This window comes from Xenopus laevis, chromosome 2L, assembly GCF_017654675.1.
Source record: "Xenopus laevis strain J_2021 chromosome 2L, Xenopus_laevis_v10.1, whole genome shotgun sequence".
Taxonomy (NCBI): domain Eukaryota; kingdom Metazoa; phylum Chordata; class Amphibia; order Anura; family Pipidae; genus Xenopus; species Xenopus laevis.
This window is the reverse complement of record NC_054373.1, coordinates 46,983,412-47,001,978: the sequence shown is the minus strand read 5'-3', so window position 1 is coordinate 47,001,978 and position 18,567 is coordinate 46,983,412. Positions and strand designations below refer to the sequence as shown.

Below are 18,567 nucleotides of genomic sequence, written 5' to 3'. Positions count from 1 at the left end.
GCAGTCAGTAGTTAGATGTGGGAGTCAGTAGTTAGAGCTGGGAGTCAGTAGTTAGAGGTGGGAGTCAGTAGTTAGAGGTGGGAGTCAGTAGTTAGTGGTGGGAGTCAGTAGTTAGAGGTGGCAGTCAGTTGTTAAAGCTGGGAGTCAGTAGTTAGAGGTGGGAGACAGTAGTTAGAGGTGGGAGTCAGTAGTTAGAGGTGGGAGTCAGTAGTTAGTGGTGGGAGTCAGTAGTTAGAGGTGGGAGTCAGTAGTTAGTGGTGGGAGTCAGTAGTTAGAGGTGGGAGTCAGTAGTTAGAGGTGGGAGTCAGTAGTTAGTGGTGGGAGTCAGTAGTTAGAGGTGGCAGTCAGTTGTTAAAGCTGGGAGTCAGTAGTTAGAGGTGGGAGACAGTAGTTAGAGGCGGCAGTCAGTAGTTAGAGGTGGGAGTCAGTAGTTAGAGGTGGGAGTCAGTTGTTAGTGGTGGGAGTCAGTAGTTAGAGGTGGCAGTCAGTTGTTAAAGCTGGGAGTCAGTAGTTAGAGGTGGGAGACAGTAGTTAGAGGTGGGAGTCAGTAGTTAGAGGTGGCAGTCAGTAGTTAGAGCTGGGAGTCAGTAGTTAGAGGTGGGAGTCATTATACGGTGTTGGCAGTCAGTAGTTAGAGGTGGCAGTCAGTAGTTAGAGGTGGGAGTCAGTAGTTAGAGGTGGCAGTCAGTAGTTAGAGGTGGGAGTCAGTAGTTAGAGGTGGCAGTCAGTAGTTAGAGGTGGGAGTCAGTAGTTAGAGGTGGCAGTCAGCAGGCAGAGAGAAGTGCGATTCCATCGGCAGAGCTGGGAGTCTGTAGGTTGAGCCATAAGAGTCGGACACCGCCCCCAGCTCTGGGGGAGTGGAAAACAAGAAAGGGATTAGGGGAAGGTGCTCGTGGCTCGGGGATGTGTTATTAGTCGATACAGAGAAATGGAATAGTGGGATCACGCTGACTGTACAGCACAGGATTTAAATCCCCGGCGCATCCAGCACCAGCAATGATTCCTGTCACACAGTAAGTGCCGCTTATCCCCCCCCCCCCGGGTTTCTATGGAAGCTGCTCAGCTCTCGCTTTGCTGGGTGATGTGAGTAGTGAGACGGACTGTCTAATATTGTGGGGTGGGGGTGTCTGTGCTTATGGAAGGGACATATCCTCTCACACACACTGTACAGACGCTTCATGTTGTGGCTGCTGCTCTCCTGTGCCTCCCCCTCTGTACAGTATCATCTTAATGTGATCCATGTAACTAGCATCTGCCCGTGTGTAATTGCCTACAGTCATGTGGATCGTGCGAGTTACTGTGTCTAGCGCTTTGTGACACGAGTCAGGCGCCTTGTCCTTTCTGTGGATTGTGGGACTGAGCTCTTGCCCCGGTCCAGTTGCCCTGCTGCGTTATTTATACAGGTTACACACAGGTTACATACAGGTTACACACAGGTAACACACAGATTACATACAGGTAACACACAGATTACATACAGGTTACATACAGGTAACACACAGATTAGATACAGTTTACACACAAGTTACATACATGTAACACACCGATTACATACAGGTTACACACAGGTAACACACAGATTACACACAGGTTACACACAGATAACATACTTGTTACCTACTGGTTACATACAGGTTACCTACTGTTACATACAGGTAATACACAGATTACACACAGGTTACATACATGTTACATACAGATTACATACATGTTACATACATGTTAAACACAGGTTACATTCCGGTTACATACAGGTTACACACAGGTTACAGTGTGGAGCATCTGATGGTCATTTCAGGCAGATGTTGTTCTCTGTGCCTGGGGGAGGGAGGCGTGTGATTCTGCTACTGTTTCCTAATGGAGAACACAGACAGCCTGAGCAGAGAGACAGACATAGGGAGAGAGGGGAGAGCTGTCAATCACAGGCCCACGTGCAAGAGCTGGAGGCCACAAAGAGCCTCATTTGTGGGACGTTTACATACAGTAAAGGGGATTCTGTTCCACAAGAGGGAGAAACATTAGCAGACAAACCACTCACTGTTCTTTAGTGACATATAGGCCCAGGTGAAATATTCTAATATGAAAAAAATCACTTTATTATTCAATATTTAAATTATACATGTTCTAACCCTATATAATAATGATGGAAACCAGGGGTATTACGCTGCAGCTTTTCTTTTCAGATCCCACGATCAATACTGGGAGTTGTAGTTCAGAAACAGGGGAAATGTACTCTTACATCAGAGGACATTATAGACAAATAGCAGGGGACCATTTAACCCATAAAGAGGATCCCTGCACCAGAGGCCACTCCTTCAGACTAGAAGAAAAGAACTTTCATTTGAAGCAACGTAGGGGGTTCTTCACAGTCAGGACAGTGAGGTTGTGGAATACACTGCCGGGCGATGTTGTGATGGCTGATTCTGTTAAAGGAGAAGGAAAGCCTCAGAAGCAGTTTATTGCCAATAGATTAGCCACAATAGTGCAAGCTAAAACACTATATTTATTCTGTAGAATGCTTTACCATACCCGAGTAAACAGCTCTAGAAGCTCTCTTTGTTTGTTTAGGATAGCAGCTGCCATATTAGCTTGGTGTGACATCACTTCCTGCCTGAGTCTCTCCCTGCTCACTCATAGCTCTGGGCTCAGATTACAGCAGAGAGGGGAGAATGGAGGGAGGGAAAGAGGAGCAAATTGAGCATGCTCAAGCCCAAGCCCTGGAGGTTTATGCTGAAAGAAGGAAGTCTGATACAGAAGCCCATGTGTATACAATAGAAGGAAATAAATGTGGTGTTTCTTTTGACAGAGGACTCAGAACAGCATTACTTTGAGGGTTTACTTGAGTATTTAACGTATATAGGCCTTTCTGATAAAGCTTACTGCATTTTAGCATTTCCTTCTGCTTTAAGAGGGGCTTGGATGATTTCTTGGACAAACATAATCCTAGATCTGGGGCTGGAATTATATGAGAAACATAGGGCACAATTGGGGCACTAGGGTCTGAGGCACATGATTCCATTGCTGAATTCTCTAACTCCGGCCCTGTGGGTATAATCTCATAATCACAGTGTTGGTGCTGAACATGTGTGTTTTGGGTGAGGGGGGCTGCTGAGCCTTCTGGGCCGGATTTAATTAGACTGTACAAGATGCCAGTCAGTGACTTTACCCTTAATACATCCTGTTTTTTCATTGCTCTTAACAAAGTGTTTACTGTTCCTATTTATAGTTATAGAAGGCCGCAGGTTGGAATGCCCCTGGAAAATGGGAAGGAAATTATAGAATCCTTACGCATTTAACCCACTGTTTGCAAGTGTGCAATATAAACTAGGCAGACTTTCTCATTTAATCCCTTTATCATATTATCACCAATCTGTAACCAGATCCAAGGATTGGATTTCCAATTATGTGGTGGCTGCTTGTGTTGCTACTGCTCATGTATACGCTTCTTTAATATAGAGCACACTGTCTATATTGCTTTATTATTGTACATTGTGAGTGTGGGTCTGGGGTTCATCAGGGTACTGAAAGGGCTGATTATTCAGAGAAAAGTCTAATCTGGACCAGTGGAAGTCAGTAAAAGGAGTGCCATGATTCTGTTTCTGTTTGCAGATATTTCCCATTTGTGATAGGCTGACACAAGGGATAGTCTCCCAGTTAGATACAAGAGCAAGCATTTGGTTTTCATGATATATGGATAAACCCAGGCTCACTAGTTGGTTTATAGAACAGCTAAAGTTAATCTGGCCATAGATGTAAAGATTTTTAAAAGATCCAATCGTTACCGTGAGACCAAGATAATCTCGAAATGATCTTTAAAGGTACGATGTGTCCACCAACTAAAAAGATCATTTCAAACTCAAACTGAAGGGTAGCTGCCTGCTTGGCCCTACAAACATAGATAGATTGCACTGGGACCAATAAAGATTTTTAAACCTGGCCGATCAATTTTATGACAGATGACGGCCGAAAAATCGCAAGATGTACGATCGTTCGAATCCCACTCACCGCACAATAATTTAACGGATTGGTCGGACTGCGCTGAAATCGGTCGTTCACCAAAGAAGAATGGCCGCTTCTATGGGGACCTTTTAGTGTTATATGCTGACTACAGACTAAAGGTGGCCATACACAGACAGATTTAAGCTGCCAATTCAGCCCCTTCAGACTGACTTGTCAGCACATATGATGCCCTCAGACTGGCCTACCTGACAGATATCTGGGCAAAAATTGGGCAGGTTTGAGCTTTCTGCTGGATCAAGGACTTCATTTGCACGTTGATGTGTTTCTTGATCAAATTGCCATCATAGAGGCAATTATGATGCCATCGTTGACCTGAGGGTAAAAAAAAAAGCCTTACCCTTTAAACAAAATAGGGATTGTTTGTCCATATTTAAGCTGGACAAGTATGTCAAAGTCATCTCTGTATGGCCAGTCCTACTCTTAACTTGCCTCTGATTCATTAAGAATTCTATTGCTTCATTATACATTTTACACAGGGACTAAAGGTGGCCATAGACGTAGAAATCCGCTCATTTGGCGATGTCCCCAAACGTGCGGATCTCTCTCTAATATGCCCACATTGAAGTGGGCAATATCAGACTGATCCGATACGGGCGGCCGATAGACCACGTAGATGCACAGATGCGGCTGCGATCTGTCCGGATTTTTTTTAACCTGCCCGGTCAAGATTTGCCCGACTTTCGGCCAGATATCAATCGGGGAAGCCCGTCGGATGGCCCCACACACGGGCCAATAAACTGCCCACTCCGTCTGTTGGCAGCTTTTATCCTTTTACCTGCAACTTACTTGCTGCTTTCAAGGTTAATAATGCAAGTTTAGTGTAGGACTGGTCAGATATGGGATGACTTTGATGTAGTTGGTCAGCTTAAATATATTGCAATATATGGACAAACAATCCCTGTTTTATTTAAAGGTTAAGGCATTTTTAGTAGCTTAAGTCACAAAATTCCTCAATGTCCTAAATATATTGATAATGGGTTGAGTGCAGAGGATTATGAGGAGCCCATTTACCTGCCTGTATGTTTTTGGCGTATAGTAGGAAGGAGAAAAAGTGTAGGAGAGAAACCCATGGCTGGAATTCAGACCTAGGACCCCAGAGATACCACCAAGACCCCATTCTGTCCGACTGCTTTCATGCAGAATAAATGGGTAATTTAAGTAAAAATGCTCCCTACCTACCAGCATGTCACTCGTAATTTTTTTATACTTTTGGATTTCTTAGCTAAACCTATATATTTTTGTTGAACATATAAAGTCAGATTTAGCTGAACAGGGAAATCCATAAACACACTAAGCACTGGGCAATGTGCTGTTCCAGGAGGCTAGAAGATGCCATGGCATCGACATGAGGTCAGTTCAGTGGAGCAATCCCCAATTAGCACTGATATCCCTAAGAACTTCATGGTTCTTGGCCTTAAATAACTCGTTTTCAACAAATAAAGAGTGGTAACATTTCTATCTCAAAACACCTAGACCAGTGTGCCAGATACATGTTGTGTTGTCTGTTGTAGCTGAATTGGTATTTACTTAATCTAACAGCCTGCTAAGCATCTGAGCTAAATATTTCAAGGCAGTATCTTATTACCCTGATGGAAATACTTGAATGACTGAATTCCCCCAGAGGGCCGTATAAGGGAGAGGAAAGCTCTGACATGATGAGAAATTCATGGGATCTCTGTAAATGGGTTTACCAAAGAGGAGTGACAATGCAGTGAGAAGAACTCTGTTTCTTGCACAGAAGAGGGAATGCTGTACAGTTAGCAGTGTTAAGGCAAAGAAAAGTGCTACAGCCAGTGTCACTTAGCCTACATTTAATCAAGGTTTATGTGTGGCTCAGTACTGTGTTGTGTTGTTTAAATGAACTTTTAGCATGATGTAGAGACTGATATTTTGGGACTATTTGCAATTGGTCTTCTTTTTTTTATTATGTGTGTTTTTAAATGATTTCGATTTTTGTGCAGCAGCTCTCCAGTTTGGAATTTTAGCAGTTATTTGGTTGCTAGGGTCCAAAGTATCCTAGCAACCAATAACTTTTATTTTTAAATTTAAGGTGCTTTATTAAGACACCTCAAACATATAACGCAAAAGCATCATATAATAAGCACAATTGAAAAAAGGAGAGAAAATAAACACACTTCACTTACTCATCTCATCAAGTCCTCTCCTATTCATATTCCAGCCTCTTATTCAAATCAATGCATGGTTGATAGGGTTATTTGGACCTTAGAAACCAGATTTCTGAAACTGCAAACTGGAGAGCTGCTGAATAAAAAGCTAAATAACTCAAAAACCACACATAAAAAATGAAAACCAATTGCAAATTGTCTCAGAATATCGCTCTCTACACCAATGTTCCCCAAGCAGTGGCTCGCGAGCAACATGTTGCTCATCAGCTTCCTGGATGTTGCTAACAAGTGGCCTCAAAGTAGGTGCTTATTTTTTAATTCTTGTCTTGGAGGCAGTTTGTTGCATAAAAAACAGGTGTACTGCCAAACAGAGCCTCCTATAGGCTGTCAGTCCACATTAAGGCTACCAAATATCCAATCACAGCCCTTATTGGCACCCCTGGAACTATTTTCATGCTTGTGTTGCTCCCCAACATTTTTTACATTTGGATGTGGCTCACAGCTATAAAAGGTTGGGGACCCCTGCTCTACACCATACTAAAAGTTCATTTAAAGGTGACCAACCGATTTAAAAAGTTGCTAAGAATGGCTTATTCTATAACGTACAAAAAGTTAATTTGAAGGTGAATCATCCCTTTAATGTTATTTAGAACAAGGGATCCGTTTATTTTCCTATAAATGTTAACGATAATATAGTATATTCCCACTGTAATATCTCTTGAGCTAAGCATCACCCCATTAAGAAGGTCCCCATGTACAAATATTTGCCAATTTGTGTAACAGAAAATAGGAAGTAAGTCTGATACACAGTGGTTGCTCGCCACATACACAGAAATTGTTTTTATACATGTGCTGCATTTATTTTGTACCGCTATTAGTCCACATCCGCTTTTATACATATTTTACTTCCAGAATTTTTGCTTCCAGAATACATTGGCAGTCAGCATGTAGCTAGAACAAATGATCTCTCCCTGTCTCTCCCTCTCTGGCACCCCTCTTCATGTTGAGCTCTACTTCATGTTGAGATCTACACATCTCTCTCTCCCTCCTGCCAGTGATCCGGTGGGTAGTAATTAAGTATACAGTATTTAGCTTGAAAGTATCCATATTTAAATCAAATTAATGACTCCACTATTTCCTCATAACTGTGTTGGCCCAGCTGAATGGAAGTGGTAATGTATTTATGATAATCACTGGCATGAAAGTGCATCGAGCCTCTCACATCACTCAGCAGATGGGTTTTGGTACTTGTGTGCTTTACACGCAGCTGTTCTGCTGTACATCATAAAAGCTTATCACCGTCCCACTATTGACTGCGGAAATGGAAAGCACGGCTTGGAGAACATGGTGCACTGGCTCCTCTTCTGCCGTCCTTTTATTCTCTGACTGATGGGAGCAGGAGCTGGTAACAAAGGAGGTTGCGGCTGACGACAAAGTCATTGCATGTACCTAATTCTTACAGCAGCGCAGCATATGCCTCTCGTTGCTAATGCTTAGCCATAGTACTTTCTCAGTTCTAAGGGCCTAGTTATCATAATTATAATTATCCTTTGCTTGTATAGGGCTGACACATTTACACTGCAATTTACAAAGATCATAACACATCGGTCTCTTGCTCAGTGCAGCTTACGATGTAAAGTCACTATCATATTGACACAATATACATACACACACCATGGCCATTTTCATTAGGATCTAGTTAACCTACCTGCCTCTATGTATTTGAAGTGTGGGAGGAGTCCAGAGCATGTGGAAGATACACAACAGAAGTATATACCAACTCACTACAGATCTAATTACACATGAACTTGTGGCTGAGCCACTGCCTTCCCTAATGGCAGATCTGACATTCAAATGGACTCATTTGAATATATATCACAGACAAGGGAAGAGCAAGGAGCATATTGAGGTGGTGCCAGGGTGCAGCCAGCAAATGCTGTGGGCAAGGCCAGAAATCACGTCTATTCACCTTACCTGGGAAAAGGAATTAACAGGGGGAAGGCATAGCATATTGCCACCCTCTCCCAAGCTGCACATTTTGTGGATTCTTAGCAACAGAGTAACTCCATATTCTGTGCTCTTACAATGACAAAACAATGTCAATGAAACAATGAAACATCACCCATAGTGCCCATGTTATCCTTTTCACTCTCTTTTTACTTCTGAAGACTAAAGCTGGCCATAGACGCAAAGATCTGATCGTACGAATCAATGTACGTTCGGACTTTCCCATCTCCCGACCTACCACTAACCATTCAGATCAAAGTCTTATCATTCCAACCAAATAAAGTATTTTAAGAACAGATCAGCCGATGTTCTGCCCCTGACAGCAATTGTACGATAGACAAAAGCTAGTGACAGTCTCCCACTGAAAATCGTATGATCAGCAATACATGCAGAGATATTACCCGCAGCCGACAGAAATTTTCTAACCTGTCCGATCGACCAAACGAACGATCTCCACCGGACGAAAAATTTCGGGACTCTCCACACACAGTCCGAAAATTGTACGAATCCTCATCTATACACACCAGCAATTTAGATTTTAGCCGACAGGAAGGCAGTTAGGGGAGATTAGTCACAAGGCGACAAATCTCCCCGAATCTCCACGTGTGTCTCTGCCCTAAAGGGTTTTTGTTTGTGGATTTCAGGTGGTCATAGTGAAGTTCTATGGCAAAGGCATAACTTTGAATATCCCGCAGTTATATACAGTTAGGGGGCACAAGATTTGGCAAGGAATTTAGATAAACTATTTAGATAAAAAATTTAGAAAAACATGAAAATAGCCTATATTTCATTGTTTGGAAGAATGCATTTGCTTTGGCAGGTGATAAGAAGATCTTGTTATGGGGGAGCCTGTAACTTCACATTTAAATGTTATGTTTTTGTGTATACAAATATTTACCTTTAATATAAATATATTGTGACAAGCTGGCTGCCTGTACATGCAGATCTTGGTTGAATTTAGCAAGGGTAGGCAGCTCAGCAGAGAATCAGGAGGGCCCACCCTGCTCTCCTCCATTCACTCCTGGGATCCATTTATCAGGCTTTTCCTGAGCCAATACACAAACACAGCCTCACTGCTGCAGCAACATACATTCTCCCTGGAGTTAACTGTTTACCTGTTTAATACTGGCGAAAAACACACATAAACATGATCGTTTCCAACACACCTCATATATATATAATGTCAAGGTTGGTTATAAGAACAATACAACATGGTGTAAGCACTGGAAATGTGACTGGAATATAATTGTCATAATTAAAGACACATAAAAGAGCAGCTGCGTTTGTACATAATGAGGAAAGCATTATTCATGCACACAGTACCCAGAAGTTATGAGGGAATTGTTATTTGAGTATAACTCGTTTGTTAGGCCTCGTTTGAGTTAGACGTTTGAGTACCTGTTTTCCTCTGTGCAGCTAGTTAGTGGTTACTATTACTAAGATACTGCAATCGGTTCATGTTGGCAGGTGCATATTTCATTATAAGCAACTTTGCAATTGGCCTTCATTTTATAGTTTTTGAATTATTTGCCTTCTTATTCTGACTCTTTTCATCTTTCAAATGGGGGGTCACTGACCCTATCTAGAAATGAAATGCTCTGTAAGGCTACACATTTATTGTTATTGCTACTTTTTATTACTCATCTTTCTATACAGATCCTCTCCTATTCATATTCTAGTCGGTTTTCCAAATCAGTGCATGGTTTATAAATTCATGTGGACCCTAGCAACCCGATTTCTGAAACTGCAAACCGAAGAGCTGCTGAATAAAAGGCTAAATAACTCAAAAACCACAAATAAAAAATGAAAACCAATCGCAAATTGTCTACATCATACTAACATCTTTTACATTTATCTACTTTCCAGTAGAACACCGTGCTGCCATCTTTGTAAACTTGGCCAGGTACATGCACTGTATATTCATTCTTTTTTTTTACATTTTTTTACTGTAGCACATTTGCCTGGCATAGGATACCTGGGGAAAAATGGTTAATAAACACTGAGCATGTATTGTTCCCACGTATCAATCCATAGATCTGAATAGTCCTGGTAAGAGAATTAGCCTACCCATATAACGTAATATGTAGCTTGTGAGTTTTGAACTGAATTGACAGACAGCAAGGGTATTCTATTCATAAAACGTGTCTACATTTTACTCTGGATGCCTGGCAAAGCATCATTATGACCATCTAAAGTCACACGCAGGTAGTAGTGGCCCCTGTGATTTGCACAAGATATTTGCATTTTGCACCTAACTCCATAAATGAGGCCGGCTGCGTGGGAAGAGAAGCTCTGTAGAATAGTAATATCGGTGTGTGTCTCTGATACAGGAGATAAATGCACATTGTGCCAGAGACTCAAGCTTGAGCTAAACCAGAGCTAAGTACAAATAAAAATGAGATATGTTGTATATTCTGCCAGAGTAAAACATTTCTTTTCCTTGCCACTCTGTTCAGCTATAATAAATGCCCCTGACACAGGAGAGGCAGTACCTACGGCTGCAAAGGGGCAGATGCACTTAGAACCACAAAAGATATTTGGAAAGGGGCGATTTAAAAATCCTACAGGGTTATCAGTATGTCGTTAATGGGAACTGTAGGTAAACTGAAGCAGACACTGCACTGAGCCCTGTACAGATTTATGTTTGTCCTTCCCTAACCCATCATCGAGGTAATACAGAACCACTTGTTTTTCTGTTTAGTCATCCTCATCATGCTCCTGAGCACACTCCCTTTAGCAACAAGGACAGAGGAAAATAGGTTACACATTGATTTCTGTGAGTCACCCCATGGCATACAGACATCAGTATATTTAACTGCATTTGCAAGAATAGCTTTTAGCTGCTTGTATTAGAAATTGAACATGACATGTAGGGTTGCCTTATAAGTAACAGGAGCATTAGCCCAGGGCACATTAGGACAGGGGGCCACCATCAGCCCCTTTCAAGTAGTTGGCCATACCAGTCAGTGGCAGGCTTTACTTAAACTTTATATATATTTTTTTTTATTGAAAAGAGGTGTAGAATTCCTTCTATCTATGCAGGCACTTACTGAACAAAGATGTTTCATTTATTAATTGTATTTCTTATCATACCTGGAGTTTCTAGAAGAAAGGTCTAACACATACCTCCCAATGGATCACATTTAAGGGGGAAATCTGCAATGGTTGGGCTTAAAATGGAGTGTTGATTTAATAGAAGGTGGGCAGAGTATGGTGCCTGGGTATGGCATGTTGTGGTCCAGTGGATTGGGGATGTGGTCTTTTTGATTTGCAAATGTTGGCAGACATGACATGCTACTAGACACAGCCCTCTCCAGTATTAGCATCAGAACACCCGTGATATTATTACCTGTTCTACCGAAACACCAAAATTCATTGCCCTTAGCACCTCACAGTGCTATGTCCAGTGTCATGGATGTAATATTAGAGTTAGATCATCTGCCTGTAATTATGTGGATCTGGCCAGGTACTAGATGAAATGGTATGGACCTTACACATACATACTGTACTCTACTATTGGTTACAGTAAATGGGATACTTGCTAGACTATTACTGTGGTCCTAAATGTAAATTATACCTTTATAAAATAGTGCATTAGGTTCCTAGTTGTCAAAGGGAGGTGCAACCTAATGTTGTATTTTGGTTCAGTGTCATTTATCCATAAGGCTCATCTTCCACTCACCCTCAGTGCTGGGCACATCAGTAACGATGTCATATTTAGGACAAAATGATTTTGCTCGGGGCTATGGCTCCTGTTCCTGAAATGAACCAACAACTTACTAATGAAATAATAACTTATGATGCAACTGGAAGTGTCTGCACAAGCCCTGCTTTGTCTATTTAATCCTATTGTCTCTGCCATTTAGTGCTGGATTAAAAGTGTATGACCTGTGTTCTAGAAGCTCCTGGTTCATACCAGGTTGTTTGTTACAAACCATTGCACAAAGGCACATGAATTCAGTTAGCACAGGACTTGGCCCTCAATGAGATTCTTTTGAATAGGTTACTATTTAACATTGCTAAAAAAAGTATTCTATCATGTGTGCGCTTCTCTCTGTTTAGATTGTAAGCTCAAGGGAGCAGAGCCCTCTCTGCTGCATGTGGGGGTTGGTATTGAAATGTAATTTGAATGAACGATGTATGTGCTATTCTATTTTACAGTGCTGATGAATATGTTTTGGCACTTTTTAAAGAAGTTGTTAATATTATTTATATCTTTATTTGTTTTAGTCTTGAAAAATTAATAACGTCACCTCTGGGAGTGTTGCAGGTATTCAGGTGGGAAGTTTTATAGGGGCTTCTTTCATTGGCATCAACACTATTCTATTGCTGTTTTGCATGCTTCACATCTATACAATAAGCATCTCCTTACTATTGTGCATGTGAACATGAGTAGATGCAGGAGCTCTTATCCTGATAGGAACAGATGGAGACTTAAGTACTCTTGTCTCCAAAATTCCCAGTTGACATAATAGTATATTTTAAAGCATGGATGGCAGGTCTGCTGTTGTTCAGCAACTACAACTCCCAGCATCCACATCCAGTGTGTTGTGTAATCCCATTACGCCTTTCCACACATCAGATTTTCATAGAATGAAGAGTGATCAGAGCAGCTGAGAAATCTTACACTGGGAATGCTGAGCTATGTACTTTATTCCTAGTGCATGCACACTCATTCAATATACAGTTTCCAAGAGATTTGCTAGGATTTGTTTTTTTTTTAAAAAAAGCATTCTTAGAACATTTAAAGGGGAAGTACCGTATGACGTTTGCTAATGTATGCAAATCTGATATGCTGATCTGTGCAAGTTATTTAGTAGTGGATATGCATTTTTACTGTAGGCTGGGGTTATATGAAGTCATAGTGTAAGTCAATGGTGTCTGTCTTGGCACATTGTATATATGAAGTCTGGTGTTGCAGTTGCACAGGTTCACATATAGGTTCCACTAGGTTCAAAGCCTTTTGCTGACTATATTAAGTTTACACTGTAAGAAACATTGATCTGGGATCTTTTTCACTTGTCCTCCCCAGAGTAGTAGTTTTTTGAGCAAACAGATCATAGAGTAATTCAAATAAAATGGAATTTTTTTGCCTTTCCCTTTTTGTAAAGCCCTCAAATGTAAATCTAGAGCAGTGGTCCCCAAGCAACATGTTTCTCACCAAGCCCTTGGATGTTACTCTCAGTGGCCTTAAAACATGTGCTTAATTTTTAATTCCATTGCTTGGAGGCAAGTTTTAGTTGTATAAAAACCCGGAATACTGCCAGTCCATATAGAGGCTACCAAATAGCCAATCAGAACACTTATTTGGCACCGCCCAGGAACATTTTTTATGCTTGGGTTGCTCCCCAACTCTCTTTACATCTGAATGTTCACTGGTACAAAATGTCTAGAGGATAGCAATCGTAATCTGCAGGACCTCTGCAAATATATAATATAGATATATTAAAGGGTTCCTTCCTGAGTCCAAAATTGTTAGGATTTCTAATTCCTGGGTCAATCACAAATGAATTAAATTATTAAACATGAATGAAGATGCCTATTATGCAAGTAAGGATCAGGTCATGCTTTAATGGTGAAAGAAGAATAAAAACCTAATCTGTGAAATTATGTGTAACCCGTACAAAAAGTGATAAGGGACACTATCATACAATCTTTGCTTTTTATTTTTGCCTAAAAAGCAATGAATACGATCCTGCCTCCCCCTCAGATTTAGATGAATGACAAGGGGAATCAAGTGCATGGGGCCTGTGGGTGTAGGCGGCAAGGGACATGAGGCCTGTGGACTATTTTCTATTGTCTATTGTAGAAAGAAATTCCACTGTATTAAAGAGAATAGTTGACTTTCACACTAAACAATATGAGGAATTATTGTTGCTTCTAGATCTATGGGGTAAGAATCTTATCCCATGATCAGTTAAAGAACTAGCAATTCATTTGATTGTAACAGTATGTTTGTAAATAAGCAATGTGATCTGAAGTCATTAAATTTATAGTCCTTAAATTAATGTAATGGGTCTAGTAATCAGAAGTACCCAATGAGCAAGTAGCATTCAGTAGTAATATGTTTGAAAGCAAAGATCTATGGGTTACTAGACCTGATGCTTTACTAATGTCTGTGGACAAAGCACAGAATTGCACGTGCCTAAATGGTTTACACAAATATATTTGACATATTACACCCTTAAAATCTGCTTGCAACTTGCAACTTGTACAGGGTATAATAAATATGCAAAGGAGCCCTTAAATTAAAATCGACCTTGAGGAGGTGATATCAAGTTGCACATTGCACCTCTACATGCAACTGTCTTGCACCTGCTGCTCATGAGTGTGCCAGAAGATATGTTGGTTGTATGCACATTGACTAAGAGCTAAAAATAAATATAAATAAAAGATTTATCTTTACCAGTATTGGTAAGTTGCTTGCAACATACTCAATTTTGTTGGCCTCCACGATTAGGCTGTAACTGAGGGGTCAGGGGTTACGCCTGTTGGCCTTCCTGGATGTCAAGGGTAATAATAATAATTTGTTCATCCTGTATAAATCATACTGATACTGTGTGCATTAATGACACAAGAACATCATATCAATGAACCAAATGATCCTCTTCCTGCTCAGTACTAAATGCATTTACTTGTAATGACTGATTTAAGTAGATAATTGGGTGGCCACACGTGCACCACAATCTCAAGCTGCCCCCATCCTTGTTTCCCTTTATGTCTGGTGTCCAAACACTTAGGAAAATGAAAGAAATGATCTCAGAGCCATATCTTAACAAGGTCTTCTCTAATCTATGTTGACATGGATGACTTTACAAAGTCAATTCCTCCTGTTAGCTGTGTATACGTTGAGCTCAGTATCCGTCTCTTGCAGTGATGTACCATACCCAAAAGATCTGCATAGCAGTCACATGTGGGAATTATGTGCAGCTCCTTGGAGATCTGTAGAGAACTGATGGGGTGAGAGAAACACTTTGATGAATGTGTGGTTTATTCTGGCCAGGGCATTTGGGACAAAGAATCAATTCATGAAGTGATCACCAGTTTGTCCACCATTTACTCCCTGGGTGTTCCCACTCTAATGATATTACAGGGATCAATATGGGAGCCCCTCTCAGAGCATATGTGCCTTGGGACTCACTGCCTTAAAACAATGTCCCACTATATCAAAGCAATGGTCACTGAACCCTACAGGTTGTTTCAAAACTGTCAGGAGCAGGAGCTGTATGCCTGGAGATGGTTGCAAACTTGTGCCATTTTTCTGAGCTTTGTAGGCAAAGCAAAACTGTCAAAAGTTATATTTTGATAATATTTTATTAGGGTTCTAGCAGACATTCTTGTATAGTTGCTGGATTTAATACATAACTGATCACGATCCCATGTTTAGCAGCTGTTGGGGTCATGTATTTAGAAAGCAGCCTGGGTTATGATTGTAAAATCATGAACAAACATATGTCTCTAAAGCAGAAGTTTGGTAATTACAATGTATAATGCACTAGGATTTGTATCAGACACAAGGGGGCCCATTTACTTAGCACGAGTGAAGGAACAGAAGAAAAAATACTTTGAATTTCGAATGGTCGAATATGGCTACTTCGACCATCGAATAGGCTACTTCGACCTTTGACTACGACTTCCACTTCGATTCGAACGATTCGAACTAAAAATCGTTCAACTATTCGACCATTCGATAGTCAAAGTACTGTCTCTTTAAAAAATACTTTGATCCCCTAGTTTGCCACCTAAAACCTACTGAGGCCAATGTTAGCCTATGGGGAAGGTCCCCATAGGCTTCCTAACAATTTTCTGATCTAAGGAAAGTCCTTCGATCGATGGATTAAAATCCTTCGAACGATTATTCCTTCGATCGTAGGAATAGCGCTAAATCATTCGACTTCAATATTCGAAGTCAAAGGATTTAAATTCGGCAGTCGAATATCGAGGGTTAATTAACCCTCGATATTCGACCCTATGTAAATCTGCCCCATGATGTTTGAATTGTGAGTGGCATGTTTGTTTCAAGCATAGCTTAGTTTTGGTTGGTTGGGAAGAGTAAGACACTTACACTTTTCAGTAGAATAACAGCAGTGCAATCAAAGGCTCCCACCAAGTCAGGCCAGGGCCACACGTGGGGCCAAAATCAGCTAGCCGAAATCCACTGGCTGATTTGAGCCCTAATGTGGGCAGTAGCCTCCTCTCTCTTCTGCATTGAATTAGCTCGTCGTGAACTGACTTCAGCGGATTTCAGCTCAAATTGCAAAGACGCGTTTCTTTGCTAAACCCGCAGAGTCTGTTCACGCAGATTCAATGCGGAAGGAGGAGGCTACTGCCCACGATAGGGTTGAAATCAGCCAGCAGATTTCGGTTAGCTGATTTCAACCTCCCCATGTGGCCCTAGCCCCAAAGGGGTTGTTCATCTTCCCAGCGCTTTTTTTTTTCAGTTCAGTTGTTTTGAGAAAAAAAGCTTTTTCAATTGATTTCCATGTTTGCCTGTATTTCAAAAATTAAAGTTTAAAGTTGAATGTTCCTGTTGTTTGAGTCTGGCAGCTCAGTAATTCAGGTGCAGACTCTGAACTGTTACATTTTTCAATTCTTAACAGCTGCCTTTAATGAAACTCAGGGATTCTGCTCAGCAGTGACAAAGATAAGAAATGTATCAGCTAATGTATCAATTTGGAACAATTTACAGAGTTGGCAACCCCCCCTCCCCCAGAGTTGCTTCAGAAAGATATAAGAAAGTAAAAATTTTACTTTATATTTCAATATTAGAAAAATTATCACAAGTAGAAAATAAACGTGATTGAAAAAAGTCTTTTTTTTCTGGTGACCTATTTGAAAATGAACTGAAAAAAGTGTTGGAAGGTGAAAAACCCCCTTAATTTATTACTGATTGTTTGCGATATGTCTTTTCAGTTGTCTAAAAAAAATTGCTTGTTTTTTCCATTTTATTGTACATCTTCCTGGGACTGTAGTAAACTCTTGTTTTACACTGCACTAAATATGCCGGAATGAGAATCTAGTCAACATCAAAACTTTCACAGTGTAGGGCAGTGGCCAACAGGGAGTGCCGAAAAATGCCTCTCTCTATTGGAAATAATTGAAATCACTGGGGTAAAACCAACACATTGCTTCATTCTTCTGAAAGTGCAGGAAGTTGCCTTGGGTTCGTTTGGTTTTAATGGCAGCGGTTTCAGTTATTTCTGCTGGAGACGCATTACCGGGAGATTTGGTCGTGAGCAACATATCTCCCTGTAGGCCATTGACCTTACCCCCCACCCTACGCTAAGAACAGCAAGACAATAGGTGCATGTTATTTTGTGTGTGTTAAAAACCTGTCCCATACACCAGGTATTTTTTAATACTGATGCTTTCTGACTAAGGGGCCTATTTACTAACATTTGGATTTCCTTGTTTTCACAAATTATATTTTTTCTCAAAAAAAATAGTTTTTTAATTTCTCTAAAACTCTAAAAATGTGAAATTTAATAAGTGTTAAAACCATCAAAAAACCTTTAATTTTGACATATCAGTGACATATCAACAGGAGGGGTGGCATAAATTCCCTAGCTCCTGCAAAATTACTAAATGCAGCTTGAATAGGTTTTATATCAGTAACTAAACAACTCCTTGCCTAATGGTTGTGTTGGCTTGTGCATTAAAGCTGTGGTCTTTTCTAAAGCCTATTACTTAGAAAGTGAGGGAACTATTGATTTGGGATGTTGGTTTTGGGAATTAAACACATACCTTTTTGTATGGTTGTATAGCTTTAATTCTAATTCTGCTTGTACAGGTGTGGGACCTGTGTGGGATTCTGTATCCAGAATGCTGGGGTTCTCCGGATAATGGATCTTTCCATAATTTGGATCTTCATATCTTATTTCTACTAGAAAATCATTTAAACATTAAATAAACCCAATAGGCTGGTTTTGTTTTCAATAAGGATTGATTATATATTAGTTTGGATCAAGTACAAGGTACTGTTTTTTTATTACAGAGAAAAAGGAAATCATTTTTAAAAATGTGGATTATTTGGATAAAATGTCTATGGGCGATGGGCTTTCCGTTTCTGGTTAATGGGTTTCTGGATAACGGATCTGTATATGCAGCCTACATTAAGGGGCAGATTCATTAAGGGTCGAATTTCGAAGTTAAAAATACTTCGAAATTCGACCCTCGAATTGAAATCCTTCGACTTCGAATATCGAAGTCGAAGGATTTAGCGCTAATCCTGCGATCGATCAATCGAAGGATTTTTCGTTCGATCGAACGATTAAATCCTTCGAATCGAACGATTCGAAGGATTTTAATCCAACAATCGAAGGAAAATCCTTCGATCAAAAAATCACAGGCAAGCCTATGGGGACCTTCCCCATAGGCTAACATTGACTTCGGTAGGTTTTACCTGCCGAAGTAG

The 18,567-nt window shown here is 40.6% G+C and overlaps 1 protein-coding gene across 2 annotated transcripts in view; it reads left to right on the top strand.

Annotated features, from left to right (window-relative positions):
- The first annotated feature begins 292 nt into the window (after positions 1–292).
- The window catches only part of sh2b2.L (SH2B adaptor protein 2 L homeolog), a 63,432-nt gene continuing 45,157 nt past the window's right edge, over positions 293–18,567 (top strand). For both annotated transcript variants that reach the window (XM_018246293.2, XM_018246292.2), the window contains exon 1: positions 293–1,013. The gene's annotated coding sequence lies outside the window, so the exon portion shown is untranslated. The remainder of the gene's footprint in view (positions 1,014–18,567) is intronic.